Consider the following 12,995-nt stretch of genomic DNA (forward strand, 5'->3'; position numbering starts at 1 on the left):
CTGACATGAATAGCGCTGTCTCCCTGATTCCATCACTGATTTTTATTTATTTTTCCTGGACTTCCTCGTTCTGGAGCTATTGCCCACTGTTGTGTTGATCAGTATTTGTAAGCTAAAACCAGAAAATGAAAATAAACAGAGAAAGTATAATGAAAAGATTTGCAACTCTTCCGTGTTTTATACCCAAATACTGCGAGCATAATACTGACAAGAATACTGCAGTGTGAGTGAGACAGTAATGTCCGTGGCTGCGGCCTGCAGCTCCAACATCCTCCTCACAGCCGCAGCCACGAGTCGGCAAGCACTGGCCCCAGCCTCCTCCTCAGGAGACACCAACACTCGCGTCCACTCACCTATGCCGGATCCCGTAGGTGCACGCTCATGCCCGCTCTTAAAGGGGCAGCGCGTTCACCGGACCTCATGGACAAACTTTTGACCCGCGAGTACCCTGGACTATAAGAGGGGTCCAGCCCCCTAGTTCTATGCCTGAGCGTTGTTGTGTTCCCTATAGTTTGTCTATGTGATGGCCTACTAGTGTATTCCCTGTTCCAGTCCCTGTCCCTGTACCTATACCTGTTTCCAGTTCCTGTTCCTAGCAATCCATACCTTCCTTGTCTAGCACCGAGCTGTGCCAAAGTCGTGCCGTGCCGCATCCATGTCTGACCTGCTTCACCTCGCCTGACGTCCGCCTGATACCTAAGTCCCAGCCGAACCTGCCCTGCTGCTGTCTGAGCTGCCACAGGTACCTATATAACTATAGACTCACCTGCACCCTGTTGGCCAGCTGCCTTACCACCAAGGCGGTACGGCCCAGTGGGTCCACAGACCCTTCGTGACAGAGACCTAAGGCTTAGTCCACACGGTGCAGATTTTTTCCGAACACAGATTTAAAATCAAATCCGCTTCTAACATATGCAGGATTTGTTGCATATTTGCTTTGAAATCCGCGGTGGAAATAGTGTTCAGTATGTGGACTGTTAGGCCAGGTTAACACGTAGCGTAAATGCTGCGGAATTTCCGCAACAGAATTCTGTGCATAAATTCCGCAGCATTTACAGTAGCAGCAAAGTGGATGAGATTTAGAAAATCTAATGCCCACACTGCAAATAAAAAAGCAGCATAAACGTTAATAAATTGACCAGCGGTGCGGAATTTAATTGAATGGGGATGCAAAACCCGCAACAGAAAGACAAGTGTTGCGACTTGTGCAGCGGAATTGCAGCGATTCCAGCGCAAAAATCGCAACTCAAGATAAATTGACATGCTGCGATACATTTCTGCAGCAAATCTGCCATGTGTGAGTATAATAGTACAGTTCATAGTGCTTGTATAATATTAGCTGCCATATCATAGTGCCTGCCATAGGTCTCATAATAATGCCATCTCTAGTGGTCATATAATGTAGTTATCTCTATGCATCCACATAATATTGACATCCACTGTTCACTCACATAAGCTATGTTCACACAGGGCAGATATGCTGCGTAAAAGCACACATTGTATCCGCCCTGTGCGCCGCAGGGAATTTCGGCCGAAAAACCGCACCAGATTGTGGTGCAGTTTTTCGGCCAGAATGTTGGCTGCGGATAATTGCACTTACAAAAAAAACGTTTCATACTTCGCGTCCCTCTGCCCTCCTGCAGGCTAGCCTCCTAGGATGACGTTCCCATGTGACCGCTGCAGCCTGTGATTGGCTACAATGGTCACATTGGATGAAACGTCATCCCTGGAGGCCGGGCAGAAGAAGCACAGAATTCTGGGTAAGTATAAGATTATCTTTTTCTGAGTTGCGATTTTTGAGGCGGAATCGCAGCTTTTTCACCACAAAAATCGCAACATCTGCTATTTGTTGAATTCAATGGGGAAAACCCGCAACAAAAACGCAGCTAATACAATTGACATGCTGCGGATTAATTCACTGCAGGTCAATTTCTGAGTGTTCTTTCCGCTCATCATTTACGCTGTGTGTGGATGGGATTTGTTCTGATCTCATACACTCTTCTGCTACTGTGTTATGCTGCGGATTTTCCACAACTAAATCCATTGCGGAAAATCTGCAGTATTTACGCTACGTGTAAACTTACCCTCAGTAGTGCCAGTCTTTGTGCCTACATAGCAGTGCCAGCCTCTATGCTCATACACTATACTGCTTACCTACTCCATGCTATTACTCGGGTGTATTTCAGAGCGTAAAATGATCACAATTATGCTCCGAAATACACCTTGAAGAAACCTACAAAAAAGCTTCCCAAAAACAAAAAAGAAGGAACCTGATTGGCTGTAGCCTGTGACTTGCTCAGTAGTGAGAGCCAGCTTGACTTTGTCCTAAATAAGGCTAACATTAGTGAACTAATAGAAACAGCATTTGGTTGTAGAATGTTGTGGAAAGCTGGGTAGTTCATACGAGGCGTAATTTTACATCGCTGTTTCAAAAAAAAACACAGCGTAAAAATACGCCTTGTGAAAAAGAAGTTTGTGTGACTTCTTGAGGCGTTTTTGAGGCAGGTTTGCACCATTTCCTATAGACTCTGCCAAAAACACTTCAGGGCACATTCGGACGTGGCGGAATTGCTGTGGAATTCCGCTGTGGACAGTCCGCAGTGGAATTCTCCAGCGGCCGTTTTTTACATTTGTTTCAATACATTTTTAGGCAAGTTGGTTCAGACGTTGCGGAAAACTCCGCTGCGGACCATAGACTACAGTGCAGAATTTTCCCTCCGCAGCATGCTCTGTCTGTTGCAGAGGAGAAGCGGAACTTCACTTCGTATTTCAGCCTTTGCAATGCAAAAACTGAAATCTGTGGCAAGTCCGCTGTGTTTTCTGCAACATCTGAATTACCTGTCAGATCAAAAGTACATTTGCAGTGGAAAAATTCTGCCAGTTCTGAACGTGCCCTCAAAAAAAAACTTCAAAAGCATTAGGCATGTCTCCCTCAAAAACACCGGGTTTATGGGACCTGTTTTTTGTGTCATATTATGTGTAAAATACGGCTGTAATATGCCCGTGTGTACATACCTTAAATGTAACTTTCATCTGTCACTGGATGAGTGTTCCTTTCAAGCATATTGGGGGATTTAGATGATTCCACCGGCACTGAGAGAGCTGCCCCCTAAGTGATTGCCTCTACCCCTTGTTCCAGCTCTGTATGGTCACCAAGGACATAGTTACATAGTTACATAGTTAGTACGGCTGAAAAAAGACACATGTCCATCAAGTCCAACCAAGGGAAGGGAAAAGGGAAGGAAAAATTTCTACACATAGGAGCTAATATTTTTTTGTTCTAGGAAATTATCTAACCCATTTTTAAAGCCATCTACTGTCCCTGCTGTGACCAGCTCCTGCGGTAGGCTATTCCATAAATTCACCGTTCTTACTGTAAAGAAGCCTTGTCGCCTCTGCAGCTTGAACCTTTTTTTCTCCAGACGGAGGGAGTGCCCCCTTGTTTTTTGAGGGGGTTTTACAAGGAACAGGATATCACCATATTTTTTGTATGTGCCATTAATATATTTATATAAGTTAATCATGTCCCCCCTTAGTCGTCTTTTTTCAAGGCTAAATAGGTTTAATTCTTTCAATCTTTCCTCATAACTTAAATTCTCCATGCCCCTTATTAGCTTCGTTGCTCTTCTTTGTATTTTTTCCAACTCCAGGGCATCCTTTCTATGAACTGGAGCCCAGAACTGAACTGCATATTCTAGATGGGGCCTCACTAATGCTTTGTAAAGTGGCAATATTACATCTCTGTCCCGCGAGTCCATGCCTCTTTTAATACACGACAATATCTTGCTGGCCTTTGAAGCAGCTGATTGACACTGCATGCTGTTATTGAGTTTATGATTTACAAGAACACCCAGATCCTTCTCAACAAGTGAATCCGCCAGTGTAGCTCCCCCTAGGACATATGATGCATGCAGGTTGTTGGTACCCAGATGCATAACTTTACATTTATCTACATTAAACTTCATCTGCCAAGTGGACGCCCAAACACTTAGTTTGTTTAAATCTGCCTGCAATTCACAAACATCTTCCATAGTCTGAACTATATTACATAGCTTGGTGTCATCTGCAAAAATAGAAATAGTGCTATTAATCCCATCCTCTATATCATTAATAAATAAGTTGAATAATAGTGGTCCCAGCACTGAACCCTGGGGTACACCACTTATAACCGGTGACCATTCAGAGAAGGAATCATTGACCACAACTCTCTGGATACGGTCCTTGAGCCAATTCTCAATCCAATTACAAACTATATTTTCTAAACCTATAGTCCGTAATTTACCCATTAGGCGTCTATGGGGGACAGTGTCAAATGCCTTTGCAAAGTCCAAAAACACTAAATCCACAGCGGCCCCTCTGTCTAGACTTCTGCTTACCTCTTCATAAAAACAGATTAGGTTAGTTTGACAACTTCTGTCCTTAGTAAAACCGTGCTGGCTGTCACTTATAATGCTATTTATTGTCACATAATCCTGTATATAGTCCCTCAATAGCCCCTCAAACATTTTCCCCACGATGGATGTTAAGCTTACTGGTCTATAATTACCCGGGGAAGACCTAGAGCCCTTTTTGAAAATAGGCACCACATTTGCCCTGCGCCAGTCCCTTGGCACTATACCAGTCACTAGAGATTCTCTGAATATTATGAAAAGGGGGACAGAAATAACTGAACTAAGCTCTTTAAGAATTCTAGGGTGTAACCCATCTGGTCCCGGAGCCTTGTGCACATTTATTTTATTTAATTTAGCTTGGACCATCTCTACATTCATCCAATTCAGTATATCAGCCGATATATTAACAGCACTGGCACCGGCTACATCAGCTGCTCTTTCTTCAGTTGTATATACAGAGCTAAAGAACCCATTTAGTAACTCTGCCTTCTCTTGATCCCCTGTGATCAACTCCCCATTACCATTATCTAGGGGTCCTACATGTTCAGACCTTGGCTTTTTTGCATTTATATGCTTGAAGAATTTTTTAGAATTTGTTTTACTATCCTTGGCCACCTGCCTTTCATTTTGTATTTTTGCTAATTTTATTACATTTTTACAGATTTTATTAAGCTCTTTATATTTTACAAAGGCTACAGCTGTACCCTCAGATTTGTATTTTTTAAATGCCCTTTTTTTGTCATGTATTGCCCCTTTCACAGAAGGTGTAAGCCATGTGGGGTTTAATTTGAGTCGTTTATACTTATTACCTGTAGGAATAAATTTTGCACTATAATAACTCAAAGTAGATTTGAAAATCTCCCATTTATCATTTGTTCCATTATTTGACATTAGTTCTTCCCAGTCCATATCCTGAATTGCAGCCCTCATCCTGGGGAAATTGGCTTTCTTAAAATTAAATGTTTTTGCCCTCCCAGCCTGCGTTTGTTTTTTACAGTATAGGTAAAATGTAACTATATTGTGATCACTGTTACCGAGGTTTTCACGAACATTGACATTCCCAACAAGATCTGCATTATTAGAAATGACCAGATCCAACAGAGCTGTACCTCTAGTCGGGTCTTCCACAAACTGGCCCATAAAATTTTCCTGCAACAGGTTGAGGAAATGTCTCCCCTTTGCAGTTGAAGCCGAACCATGACACCAATTAATATCCCGGAAATTAAAATCTCCCATTATCACTACAGTACCCGCCTGTGCAGCCCGCTCCATCTGTTTATATAGCTGAACTTCCATCTCCTCAGTTATATTGGGGGGTCTATAGATTACACCAAAAGTAATTTTTTCAGTGTTTACCTCCCTTTCTAGTTCCACCCACAAGGTTTCAACCTCCTCACAGTCTTCACCCACTATTGTCTCTTTCACACTCGCCTTCATATCACTTCTCACATACAGACATACACCACCACCTTTCCTATTTGTCCTGTCTTTACGAAAAAGTGTAAAACCCTGTAGATTTACAGCCCAGTCATGTGAAGAGTCCAGCCATGTTTCAGCAACACCAACTATATCTATATTTTCTTCCAGTATCAAGGCCTCCAGCTCCCCCATTTTACTTGCTAGACTTCTTAGACTGACACCGGCTCCCACCAACCAGGGTGGCAGGCTCAGGAGTGGGAGAGCCTATCGTGGCCTGGTCAGTCATAGTTAGCTCCGCCCCCTGTCCATTTATACCTGCCGTGTTCTCTTCCTCAGTGCTTGTTATTCTTCTTGGATTCCTGGCCCCACTGCTGCCTTGCTCCAGCCTGCTTCTGCCTTGCTTCAGTTCCGCTTATCCTGCTTCGCTTTGCCCCTGGCTTGCTTCCTGCTCCGTGCTCTCGTTGGTATACTCCACTTCATCCTGATCCTGACTACTCATTCACCGCTCCGTTTCCTCGCGGCGTTCCGTGGGCTACTGCCCCTTCCCTTGCGTGTTCCCTGTTTGTACTCCCTTGCACTTAGACAGCGTAGGGACCGCCGCCAAGTTGTACCCCGTCGCCTAGGGCGGGTCGTTGCAAGTAGGCAGGGACAGGGCGGTGTGTAGATTAGGGCTCACTTGTTCACTTCACCTCCTTCCTGCCATTACACTTCCATACTTCCATAATTGTGGGCCGTGATTACGGGCATGGCCGTGTGCATGAGGAATCAGGGAGCTGATTTTCTATATTATTATTAATGGTGGACATTTTTTTTTGTACACCGAATAACCTCTTTATTAGTTTCGCTAGAAATTTTACTTTCATGAGTGAAATTTTTGTTTCCACTGGACATAAATGATCTAAAAGATTACCCAAAATTCCACGCACCATTGTAAAGGGAGCGCAATGTTGAAACCACCCTCGATGGCATTATACACTTAACGCCAGAAATTTTTACTTTTTGAGCACTTATAAAGTAAATGAACAAAATCTGCATATGGTTGATTACACTGAGGACAGTTAGGGTATGTTCACACGGCCTATTTTTAGCCGTTTTTTGGGCTGTAAACGGCAAAAAAATGGCCAAAAAATTGGAAGCAGAACACCTCCAAACATCTGCCTATTGATTTCAATGGGAAAACGTCATTCTTTTCCGATGGGCCGTTTTTTTACTCGGACGTTTTGAAAAACAGCCGCGTAAAAAAACGCCTGCGAAAAGGAAGTGCATGTCACTTCTTGGGACGTTTTTGGAGCTGTTTTTCATAGACTCTATTGAAAATATCTCCAGATACGGCTGTAAAAAACGCAGTGAAAAATGCAGTGAAAATCGCGAGTGGCTTAAAATACGTCTGAAAATCAGGAGCTGTTTTCCCTTGACAACAGCACTGTATTTTCAGACGTTTTTGAGTTTGCGTTTGAACATACCCTTAGAGTTGTCTCTTATACCAACTTTCTGTAGGAAGTGAAGGAAATAGTATAATCAATGTATAATATTCAATTGAATAAGTCTATGATCAGAATTAAGGGAGATCAAAGGGGCGCTTTTCATAATATATTTCCATTGACTATCGCTACTCCCATTACTCCCCACCAGGAACCTCATAATAGGAGATAACTACCAACACATCAATATCTGCAATTGCATTGCTAAAAAATGCTTCAAAAAATTTGCCAAGTAGAGCCCTCAGGGACGTACAGAAAATGTTGTTTTAATTTGACCCATTTTCTGCCCCAAATTCATTCATTTAGAATATCCTCGAAAATTACACATTTTTCCAATACCTTTCAGGGGAACCTACACCCCACCCTCTCGAGTGCTTTAGTCACGTATAAGGACAGGATGCAAAACCCTTTATGATTGTCCTGTGTCTTTCCAGAGCTCTGATGTCATCTTACTGAAGGTGAAAGGTGGTGCTGGAGCAATAAGTGAAATATTATTTTTAGGTTATCATTTTAGTATTCTTTCTCCCTTCACCTAGACATGCAAAGGAAAATGTACTTGTGACATTACAACTGCTCGTAGTCTGCCAGGAATCCATTGTAAGATAAATGTCTCCACCCTCGTGGTTTCAGTGGGAAGGAAGACCTTGAGAAGGAATATGGTAAGTTTCTAGACAGCCCCTTTCTCCATGAATGCTAACGTTTGTCCAATTATGTATGTTTAATTGTTTAAAAAGAGTGCGCTATATATTTTTACATTTCTAAACCTAAATGGATAAGTGTGAGCACGACCGTTTCCAGTTTTATGACCATCAAACACGAATCCTAGTTGTTTTCCGTGTTTTTTTTGTGGACTAATACACTAGAATGTGTGAGACGGAGCGCAAATACAGACAAGAATAGGATGTGTTCTATAATTTGTGGAATGGACACACAGATCCGCCAAAAAAATATCGATGTTTGCAAGGCCATGAGAAATGAAGAAGACATTGAAGAAAACAACGGTCGTTTGCATGAGCCCTAAGGGCACGGCCAGACGTGGCAGAGTTTTTCGGCTGCAAATGTTGGTGCAGATTTGGGGCAATTACGCAACGAATCTGCAGCAACATTTGCATATCTGACAGGTAATTCAGACGTTGCAGAAAACACAGCGGACGTGCCGCAGATTTCAGTTTTTGCATTGCAAAGGCTGAAATACGCAGTGAAATTCCGCTTCTTCTCCGCAACAGACAGTGCATGCTGCGGAGGGAAAATTCTGCACTGCAGTCTATGGTCCGCAGCGGAGTTTCCGCAACGTCTGAACTAACTTGCCTAAAAATGTATTGAAACCACTGTAAAAAACGGCCACTGGAGAATTCCACTGCGGACTGTCCACAGTGGAATTCCACTACAATTCCGCCACGTCTGGCCGTGCCCTTAAGCTGACCATACACATATGATAAGTATATGAAAAAGTATCCACAGGGATGCTCTTGTGTTGTTACATCAGGTGTGCACCACCAAAATATAGTCTATGTATGGGGAAGGGATGAAGATGGGGAATAACAAAAACAAAAACTTTTATTATTATTAATAAAAATGCTTCTGCATACTTAATATGATATTAAAATATAACACTTATTGTGTAAATTGTTAGCTCGGCTGTGCTCAGTATATTATACCAGCGGGAAACAGGGTGAACGGTCCCCTGCAACACCCTATATGTTAAATAAACCCCACCTGGTTGGTTTTATTCTATTTTATTTGAAAACCACCAAATGGGATTGAGGGATAAAGACCAACTTTATTTTAAATTCTACACATCATTAGTATTATACTGTAGTTGTGAACAAGGCAGTATATATAATTGGCTCAAATATGAGTGAACCAAGGTGTAAACCACACTTGTATCAATTACTGTGTGAATTGTCAGTTATTTACTGTAGGGAGTAGTAGCAACATGTGAAGCTCTCTACCTGTGCTCTTAGATTAACCAGCATGCTGCGGAGCTTCCTGGTTAGCTGTGTGACAGCTGATTGTGCAGTCTGTAGCCAAAAGCCGACAGCGTGTCTCACTGCCTGCCTTATAAGGGTATGTTCACACGCCCTATTTACGGACGTAATTCGGGCGTTTTACCCCCGAATTACGTCCGAAAATACGGCACCAAAGCGGCAGCAAACAATTGCCCATTCATTTGAATGGGCTTTACGATGTTCTGTGCCGACGGTCATTTTTTTTACGCGCCGCTGTCAAAAGACAGAGCGTAAAAAAGACGCCCGCGTCAAAGAAGTGCCTGTCACTTCTTGAAACGTAATTGGTGCCGTTTTCCATTGACTCCATGGAAAAACAGCTCCAATTACGTCCGTAATTGACGCAGCGAAAAGCGCCTGCACTTGCCATTACGTCTGAAATTGCGGAGCTGTTTTCTCCTGAAAACAACTCCGTGATTTCAGCCGTTACGGACGTGTACGTGTGAACATACCCTAACACTGAGCTGTGTGACAGTGCAGGTGATCGCACAGCTTCTTCTCAAGGCACACAGAGCTTCCTGGTTAGCCGTGTGACAGCTGATCGTGCAGTCCTCAGCTAAAAGCCGACAGCGGGTCTCACTGCCTGCTTCCTTACACTAAGTACCCGGTCAATGATTCAGTGAACTGGGTTGTGAAATATAAGTATGGTCTACCTAATCCCTCAATAGTGATCTTCCCTATCTAACAGCCAGGCTCGTCCCGACGCGCGTTTCGCCGAATGACTTTCGGTTTCTTTTGGGCCATATGATAAGTCATCGCAACCTGACAAATTTGTCGAGATTGGCTGACATTGTTGTGTCCTTTGTTCTTGCAGTGGCTTATTCACTTCTACCTATTGAAATTTAAACACACGACTGCTTCATGTGTAAAGTGAGGTAAAGAGTTAAACCATTGTCAGAGCAAACTAATTTTTAATAAATTTATATTGTAGTACTCACAATGTTAATGTACTTTTAGAAGAACTCCTTTAACTTATGAAAACTACATTTATTAAAACTTTCTTCAATATGTGTGTGTACATTGTGATAACATTCAGTACTACTTTTATATTCTCTATTCATGTTTTTTGTTTTTTAATTGACATTTAAGAATCAATAATAGCAAAATGTCTTTTAAGGAATTTTTTTTATTTTTAATTATTAGTCCAACATCAGCTATACATGGATTACCATAAAAATGTGTTTTTAAATGGCATACCCCATTATAACAGACAGTACAAATTGTTTAGAACTTGCTTTAATTAAATTTAAACCTTAGTAATCTTCTTATGGCTTAATTATATTTGCTTTTTTACATTTAACTTTTTAGAAATGTTGATTTAGACAACTAGTTCTACAATTTTTCTATGACTACCGAACAAAACTAACGCAAGAATATTTTTATGTTAAAGTAGTTATCTCATCACAAGAATCGCCTTTCTTCTTGTAGACGGCCTGGCGATCAGTTGATTCCCATAGATCCAGCTTCAGAAGCCACTAGTAATCAGCCTTTATTGCTGAAGGAAGCTCCAGCCAGCAATACATTCCAGCCATTCATTTGTGATACAGATGTAAAGTCTGACAAATAACTGCTGTTTTGCGTGATCCTATGCTTTGTCAAGGCCTCAGCATCATCTTTCACCCCCGCCCATTCTATGCAAAACGTTTGAATTTTATTACCTAGTTATATAGTTCGTACGGTTGAAAAAAGACATGCCCATCAAGTTCAACCAAGGGATGGGAAAATGGAAGTAAAAAAAATTTCTACCCATAAGAGCTTAGAATTTTTTGTTCTAGGAAATTATCTAAGCCTTTTTTAAAGCCATCAACTGTCCCTGCTGTGACCAGCTCCTGCGGAGACTATTCCATAGATTCACAGTTCCACCACTTATAACCGGGGACCATTCATAGTAGGAATCATTTACCACAACTCTCTAGATACGGTCCTTGATCCAATTCTCAATCCAATTACAAACTATACTTTCTAAGCCTATAGTCCTTAATTACCCGTTAGACGTCTATGAGGGACAGTGTCAAATGCCTTTGCAAAGTCCAAAAACTCTATATCCACAGCGGCCCCTCTGTCTAGGCTTCTGCTGACCTCTTCATAAAAACAAATCAGGTTAGTTTGACAACTTCTGTAATTAGTAAAACCACGCTGGCTGTCACTTATAATACTATTTTTTGTCACACAATCCTGTATATAGTCCCTCAATAGCCCCACAAACATTTTCCCCACGATGGATGTTAAGCTTACTGGTCTATAATTACCCGGGGAAGACCTAGAGCCCTTTTTGAATATAAGCACCACATTTGCCCTGCGCCAATCCCTTGGCACTATACCAGTCACTAGAGACAACAGTTACTTGGAAAATACTTTGTAAACCCAACCCAGAATTAATTCAGCCTTTTTCTGAAGGGGGGGGGGGGGGGGTATTGGCATAAGGTGCTACTTCAGAAAGAAACTGGATTAATTCTTTAAACAGAAGTACTGGTACCACTTGGTCTGAACGATCGCAATGATCTGAGTCCATTTTTAATGTAGATTACATGTGGATATACTGTATTTTCCCTTCATTGTTTTCCCGCGTTTACACTGTCCATTTGGCCTTGGGTTGATTTTACGAAGTATTTCCCATGTAACTGTTGTAAAAGATTTTTACGGATATAAGGGGGAGGGGTGAGAGATGACACTAAGGCCTTGACAAAGCATGGGATCACACAAAACTCTCAAAGGCCAATGTCTTTCCTTATCCAAAAGACTATGATCATTAAAAAAAAAAAAAGGAAAACGTTCTGCAAGATTAGTGAGTGCTGCAGTGTTTGTTCTTTTTCAGAATATATATATATATATATATATATATATATATGCTGTGCTGTTCTGACTGCTGAGCACCACTGTAGCAGAGTTGAATACTTCTCTAGGATAATTGTGATCCTCTCGGGATAAAACACTGCCAGCTGTTTCCTCATATCTAGTTTAATGCGAGAACTTAGATCAGTGGCTTGGCATTCGAGAACCTGCGGTTAGTTGCATAGGGATAGACTCCCAAGCATGATTTATACATATATGTTAGAGGTTATGATAGCATGCAGAAGTATATTCTTACACATGACAATGATAAGAGAGCTTTTCTCTGTAATGTAACAATTCTATTATAGTACCTTAAATATAATTTCACCAATTACATATTTATTTATGGATGCAGTCCTGTATAATACAGGGATAGTTGACTAAAATATGTTCCTAAGGCTTCGTTCACATCTGCGTCGGGGTTCCGTTCATGGGTTCCGTCAGACCTTTCCATCAGGGGAAACCAATCGACTACGTTATTGATTCCGCCGGAAAAAAAAGAAAACCTTATGGAACGGGGACAAACGGAAAACATTAGCACCGGAAGCATTACCATTGGAATCAATGGTAATGCAAATGGAAAGCTATGGTTTCCGTTTGATTTCCGATCATGGGTTCCCCTGACGGAAAGGTCTGATGGAACCCATGAACGGAACCCCGACGCAGATGAGAACAAAGCCTAAAGCTTTCTACTGAGGCTGGAAAAATATATCTATTAAAAATCACACTACAAATAAAACAAAACATTTCTTCGAAAGGGATCCTACAGTTATGTTGCCGACTGTGTCAGCAGCGAGAATTTTAAAGAGCCGTCACTTTTACAATTTTGGCAGGTGATCCAGTCCGCATTATAACTGTAGAGTTCC

The 12,995-nt window shown here is 41.8% G+C and overlaps 1 long non-coding RNA gene across 1 annotated transcript in view; it reads left to right on the forward strand.

Annotated features, from left to right (window-relative positions):
• LOC142663180 (uncharacterized) overlaps positions 1–12,995 on the forward strand; it is an 85,190-nt gene that overhangs the window by 11,143 nt on the left and 61,052 nt on the right. The window contains exon 2 of the long non-coding RNA XR_012851055.1: positions 7,828–7,950. This is a non-coding gene — a long non-coding RNA (uncharacterized LOC142663180). The remainder of the gene's footprint in view (positions 1–7,827; positions 7,951–12,995) is intronic.

The sequence above is a fragment of the Rhinoderma darwinii genome, chromosome 11 (genome assembly GCF_050947455.1).
Source record: "Rhinoderma darwinii isolate aRhiDar2 chromosome 11, aRhiDar2.hap1, whole genome shotgun sequence".
NCBI lineage: Eukaryota > Metazoa > Chordata > Amphibia > Anura > Rhinodermatidae > Rhinoderma > Rhinoderma darwinii.